The sequence below is a fragment of the Bombina bombina genome, chromosome 10 (genome assembly GCF_027579735.1).
Source record: "Bombina bombina isolate aBomBom1 chromosome 10, aBomBom1.pri, whole genome shotgun sequence".
Taxonomy (NCBI): Eukaryota; Metazoa; Chordata; class Amphibia; order Anura; family Bombinatoridae; genus Bombina; species Bombina bombina.
This window is the reverse complement of record NC_069508.1, coordinates 89,656,430-89,662,956: the sequence shown is the minus strand read 5'-3', so window position 1 is coordinate 89,662,956 and position 6,527 is coordinate 89,656,430.

Genomic DNA, 6,527 nt, shown 5'->3' with positions numbered 1-6,527 from the left:
CTCAATAAACAAAATTGGGGGGGGGGGGAGAGCGGAGTCAGAACTCCAATAACCATGAACCTACAGAGGCAGGGTTGTAGAGCTTGGCAATTATCTATCTCCTTATATATGGACTATAAGAAATGAAAAACATACACCACTGGATCGCCTGTATACCATAGACCGGCAGTTATATTAAACAACATGTATATGCATATGGAGGGCCAGTGTTAGACCCTTGCAACTATGGTTGCACATCTGTTTAGGCAAACCAGATAGGGTAGGGACTATCAATATCTACGAAAGTGAAGCACATGTATTTATAGGATTTATGGGTTTGAACCTGGGATCAGTGTCACTTAACTTAGTGAATAAAGTATATGGGGGGGGGGGGGGCGAGTCATAGGATACTGAGAGCCGATTATAGTAGGATTGGCAGGTCCCATCAGTAATGATATATATATATTGAACTTGTAGGTGTACACTAACCGCTTAGCTCTGACTTAGTGCCATCATTAAAACTAATGTATTTGTTGGGGTAGGTATTCTAGACTATAAAATGGGATAGGCTGCTTTGTTGAAACACGCTGAGGGATGCAGTCTCTACCAATAGACAGGTTTCAAGAATTTGACTAGCTATGTAGGTCAAACATAAGGCAAGTGGCTAAGACATATAGAAACATACAATGCACAAGATACAGGATAACATTTCCAATGACATATATAATACAAAGAGTATCTGTGTTCATGAACATCTATAATAAGAATTCTAGTGATTGTACAAACCCACGCACAATAGAATATAGATAAAGAGCAAAAAACACCCTTATATCTAAACTTGCAAGTTACTACCTAATAGCAGCTTATATTTTTGTCTCAGAACATTTAAATAGCTACGGATAAATACATCAGTTCTCAGTAAAAGTGCAGTAAAATCTGTATATGTATATTCAGCATTATAGCACTGACCCAGGAGCATGGGCCCTATACCCCAGGGCCAAGAGCAAAATGTGCAGCTCCCTAGTCTATAGTATAAAAATATGACCAGTATATAAAGAATAAGGGGCTGAGAAATACATATATAAAATAGAACAGTACATCTTATGTCTAAGGACTACTATAGTAGTGTGCACTAAACTGGGATCTTAGTGATAAACTACTTTGGACTAAAATATTACCCAGTAGACTTTCTTAGGTAATATATATATACATGGAAACAGGCAAAGCTATAGTGAAATTACAACACTCAGTATATTTAGCCTAGTGCAGGGTGAACATATGCCATAATAACCACTATATCAATTTAGATAATACATTTCAACATAGCCAGAACTTTAAGCATATACATTTAGAAATGGACACAAAGATATTACCCAGCTGCAATAAACCACAGTTCTGTAGAACGCGCCAATGTCTTACAGTCAATATCAGCCTACTCCAGATCGCCAGGTTAAGCCAGTCCCTGTTGGCTCAGGTGTAGACCCAGCACAAAAATGGAAGTGTCCGAGTTTGGGGTTCTGGCTCACGATACTTTATAGCTGAGGCGTTACTCTGCAGAAAAGGGGGGAATGCTGAGACAATGGAAGTGATCTTATCCTCTTCCCACTGTAGAAACCGGGCTATATACCCTCCGGACTTTACACCACCTCTACGGCCTGGAGCAGAAAGATTTTCGTCAAGGAGGCCCCGCACCTCATGATCAGCGCTGCGCTGAAACTGGTCGGCCGCACCCTCCGGAGCGGCAACCAACTGCAAGGAAGCAGAATCTCCTCTCCCATATGTCTCAGGTACGAGTCGCAGGTCATCTCTGGTTTTATCCTCAAAGTTAATGTAGCATGATGGAAATTTCTGTCTCGGCAGCAGGCATTCTACCTCTTTCATCTCTGTAGGTCTCAGCCCTTCACATGGCCCCCTAGCTTCAGTGCGCTGTATAAGGCTATTCAGGTCACCTCTTATGTCATTCACAAAGTCTGTTATCAGGGTCTGTATTATTACTTGGAAGTCCTCCATCATGCCCTCCTTGTATTCACTCACGATCAAATTAACAGTTTAGACTATGGGTTAGATTTATTAAAGCCCTACGGCTGCAAGTTCTCATAAGAACTTGCTCGCCGTATTTATCAAGCAGCGGTCACCGCTTCCCTAACCTATTAGCCGCCTCTAAGGTGGCGAAATTCAATCTCCTCGGTCTAGTCAGACCGAGGAGATTGACAGCTCCTGCCCGCGCACAGCCAATCAAGCGCGGGCAGGAGCTGTCAATCTCCTCGGTCCGCAAGCATAAAATTGCGCTTGTGTGCAATAGCGAATACCTGCGGGTAATTTCGTCCCACCACAGGCGAGCTGAGGCGTACAGGGGCGCGTATATGCGCCCCTGTACGCCTCAGCTTTAATAAATCTAGCCCTATATGTAACGTCTTTCCACTTGATAATCCAAAGCAAGATATAAGGTGTGAGTGTGGGCTTGTGAACAGCATGTGCAACTTGAGGTCTGTAAATGGCGACACTCACCACATGGCTTAATCAAGCTGCTTCTTCTATTTGCACACACTCAGGAAGTTTCCTTGGTCTCTTGTAGCATGTTTAAAAGCAAATTGGGGATCATGAGCACTATTATGCAAATTCCAGGCGTATGTTAGGCAGTTTTTCCCCAAAAATTAGGACTATAGGTCAGGAGCTCTCTCAAAACACGTCTAGCTGCTTCGGTAGATGGCTCCACCCCCAGTGTTTGTTTTTGTACTTTAGTTTATTTAATTTAATTGTAGTTAGTTTATGTAATTAATTTAATGATAGTGTAGTGTTAGTTGTAATTGTAATTTAGATTAGGATTTATTTTACAGGTAAATTTGTACTTATTTTAACTAGGTAGTTATTAAATAGTTAATAACTATTTAATAACTATTGTACCTAGTTAAAATAAATACAGAGTTGCCTGTAAAATAAAAATAAACCCTAAGCTAGATACAATGTAACTATTAGTTATATTGTAGCTAGCTTAGGGTTTATTTTATAGGTAAGTATTTAGTTTTAAATAGGATTAATTTATTTAATTGTAGTAATTTTATTTTGTTTTATTTAAATTATATTTAAGTTAGGGGGTGTTAGGGTTAGACTTAGGTTTAAGGGTTAATACATTTAATATAGTTGCGGCGACGTTGGGGTCGGCAGATTAGGGGTTAATAAATGTAGGTAGGTGTCGGCAATGTTAGGGATGGCAGATTAGGGGTTAATAAAATGTAACTACTGTTTGTGAGGCGGGAGTGCGGCGGTTTAGGGGTTAATATATTTATTAAAGTGGCGGCGATGTCTGGTCAGCAGATTAGGGGTTAAAAACTTTATTTAAGTGTTTCCGATGTGGGGGGGGGCTCTCGGTTTAGGGGTTAATAGGTAGTTTATGGGTGTTAGTGTACTTTTTAGCACTTTAGTTGAGGTTTATGTTACGGCGTTAGCCCATAAAACTCTTAACTACTGACTTTTAAATGCGGTAGGAGTCTTGACGGGAGAGGGTCTACCGCTCACTTCTTCCAAGACTCGTAATACCGGCGTTAGGTAAGTCCCATTAAAAAGATAGGATACGCAATTTACGTAAGGGGATTTGCGGTAAGCTCAAGTCGTGGAAGAAAAGTGAGCGGTACACCTGTACCTGCCAGACTCGTAATACCAGCAGGCATTAAAAAGCAGCGTTGGGACCTCTCAACGCTGCTTTTTAAGGCTAACGCAAGACTCGTAATCTAGCAGAATGTGTTTCCTTAATGATTCAGAAAGAGAATACAATTTAAAAAAAATTCAAGTGTACTTCTATTATGAAATTTGTGTTGTTCTCATTCTATGATTTGTTGAAAAGATATCTAAATAGGTAGTGTGCACATGTTTAGAACTACATGACAGGAAATAGTGCTGCCATCTAGTGCTCTTGCTAATGTATAACATTGTTAAAAAAAAACTTCTGACATATAGTGTTCCAGACTAGTGCACACTTCTGAACTTACTTTCCTGCTTTTCAACAAAGGATAAAAAAAACAAGAGGAAACAATTGATAATAGAAGTAAATTGGAAAGTTGTTTAAAATTGTATGTTATATCTGAATCATGAAATTCAGGAGTTTTGTGACCTGATATAAAGGTCTTGTCAGGGTGCCAGGAATCAGACTGAGACGAGAAGTGCAAAAATAATCACACCTTTATTAATAACAAAAAAATAATAAAATGTCCACAAGTCAAATAACAAGCCAGGAGTCAAAACCAGAGCTGGCAGTCAGACGAGCCGAGTCAGGAGCCAAAGCAAATAGTCAGACGAGCAGGAAAAAGGAAAACAGCAGCATCAGGAACAAGCCAGGGATCAGGAACCAGGAAGGATGTCAGACAGCAAATAGTCAGACGAGCAGGAACAAAGAAAACAGCAGCGTCAGGAACAAGCCAGGGATCAGGAACCAGGAAGGATGTCAGACAGCCAGGTAATACACAGGAAATCTCACAAACAGGTCTGAGACAACACAAGGGCAAAACATACTGAACAGAGGCCCTTTAAATAATAAGTGATGACATCACAATTCTGAGACTGCATCCTGTCTCACACAGATGATGCACACCAGTATGGCCATAAAAGGAAGTGCAGGAAATGAGCAGCATCCCCCACAATGCACCATAGTGGTAAGTAAAATGGCTGCCAGCAGCACATGGCAAACAAAACAGGGAAAAAACCCTGACAGGTCTCTGATAAAAGAACCTTCAGGTGGCTTGTAAAACCTTTTTGTTTTTAATACATACATTAAATAGTGTATATTAACTTTCTTATGTAACGCAGCAGAATATATTTAGGGCCAGATTACAAGATGAGCGCAAAATATTGCTTCATCAAAATCGATATTTGCGCTCAACTGAGTAATACCAGCACACGCAAATGTGCGCCGGTATTGAGTTAACTACGAAGTTGCATTCGAATTGCACGTAAGCATTGCACTCACAATAGAGCGCTTCCATAGGCCCCAAAGAAAACCTCGTTCTGATGCCGTCATACACAGCACAGAACCAAAGCGCAGCAAGGGCGTAAGTCGTGCTGGGATGGGCAGCACATTTAAATATATATGTATATTCATATATACAAATATGCGTGTTAATATGTGTATATACATATATTAACACCTAAATATATGTGTATATAAGCATATAATTACAAGGAACACAAATTTCTCATAAACCACAATGTAAAGGCACCACACACCCAGTAGTTTTATTTGGAAAAAAAAATGCTACCTTTTTTTTTCATAAAAAGCTAAGACCCTTTATTTTGGGGACATCTGGGGCACTTTTATAAAACCAACCAGGGATCTGATCTCTGGTCAATTTTCTGAGCGCTAATTGCTACCGCGAGCTTGCGGTAGCAATCAACAGCCACTTGTACTGACTAGTTATTTATTGCGCGCCTGCAAACGGGGGAATTTGCCTGTTTGTGAGCGCACAATAAATGAGCGCTCCACTTGTAATCTAGCCCTTTATTGTGAACTTTGCTGGATTGACGAATGTCTCTATAGCAGAGTAGCAGTTGCATTTGTAAAGTATTTACCATTTTTACTTTTGAAAAGTCATTTAATAATTTTTGACCAACATGAAATGTGAACAACGTGAAATTTGTGCAAGACCCAAGATGCCAAACTCATTGGGTTTCAATTGTTGCAGCTATGTACTAAGCATGAAGCAGAGATCAGTTTAGAAATCCCGAAACCATACATACCAGACAAGAAGTTATCTTGCACCATACACAATATATAGTGACAGGTACTTTCCCTTAGGCAAAAACTCTCACTTCTAACTTTCAGCTGCTCAGATTGTTTATCTCATGACTGGATACCTTGTGCTTTTCATTATAACAACACTCCCACATCTATAGCTGGTTTTATGCCATATTAATTTTAGTTGCCAATTTCCTTTTATTTTACATGCTACTTTTCCAAATAGCAGACTCTTTTTACTACATGTATTCTACTTGTTTTATTTGTTTTTGCTTATATTGATTCAAGGTTTTAAAAAAAATAATAATGAGTGGGCTAAGGGTATAATACAGATTTAAGGTAGAGAGTTAAAGTGACATTAAACTGCTGGTTACAATTACAGTAGCATAGTTACTACTCACCATGGTACTCTTTTCTTTCATATAGGTGTTGAGAGTCCACGAGCCGTTACATATGGGATACAAAAACATACCAGTAGGTGGCAAAGTTTTCCTAAATCTCAAAAGCCTATAAATACCCCCCCACACACCTCATACATGGTGGGCGTGTCCTAGAGGCGCTCAATGTTGTTCATAGGAACTACGGCTTGTTACTTTAGTTCAAATGATTGCTAACTATAGCGATTTATACTTTATGTATAATCTTTAGACTACAACAGTACTGGCTCTATGTGTATAATGAGCGCTTTATATTGTGTGTAACATAGAGATAACAGAATTTATGCATACCTGATAAATTACTTTCTCTTGTGGTGTATTCAGTCCACGGATTCATCCTTTACTTGTGGGATATTCTCCTTCCCTACAGGAAGTGGCAAAGAGAG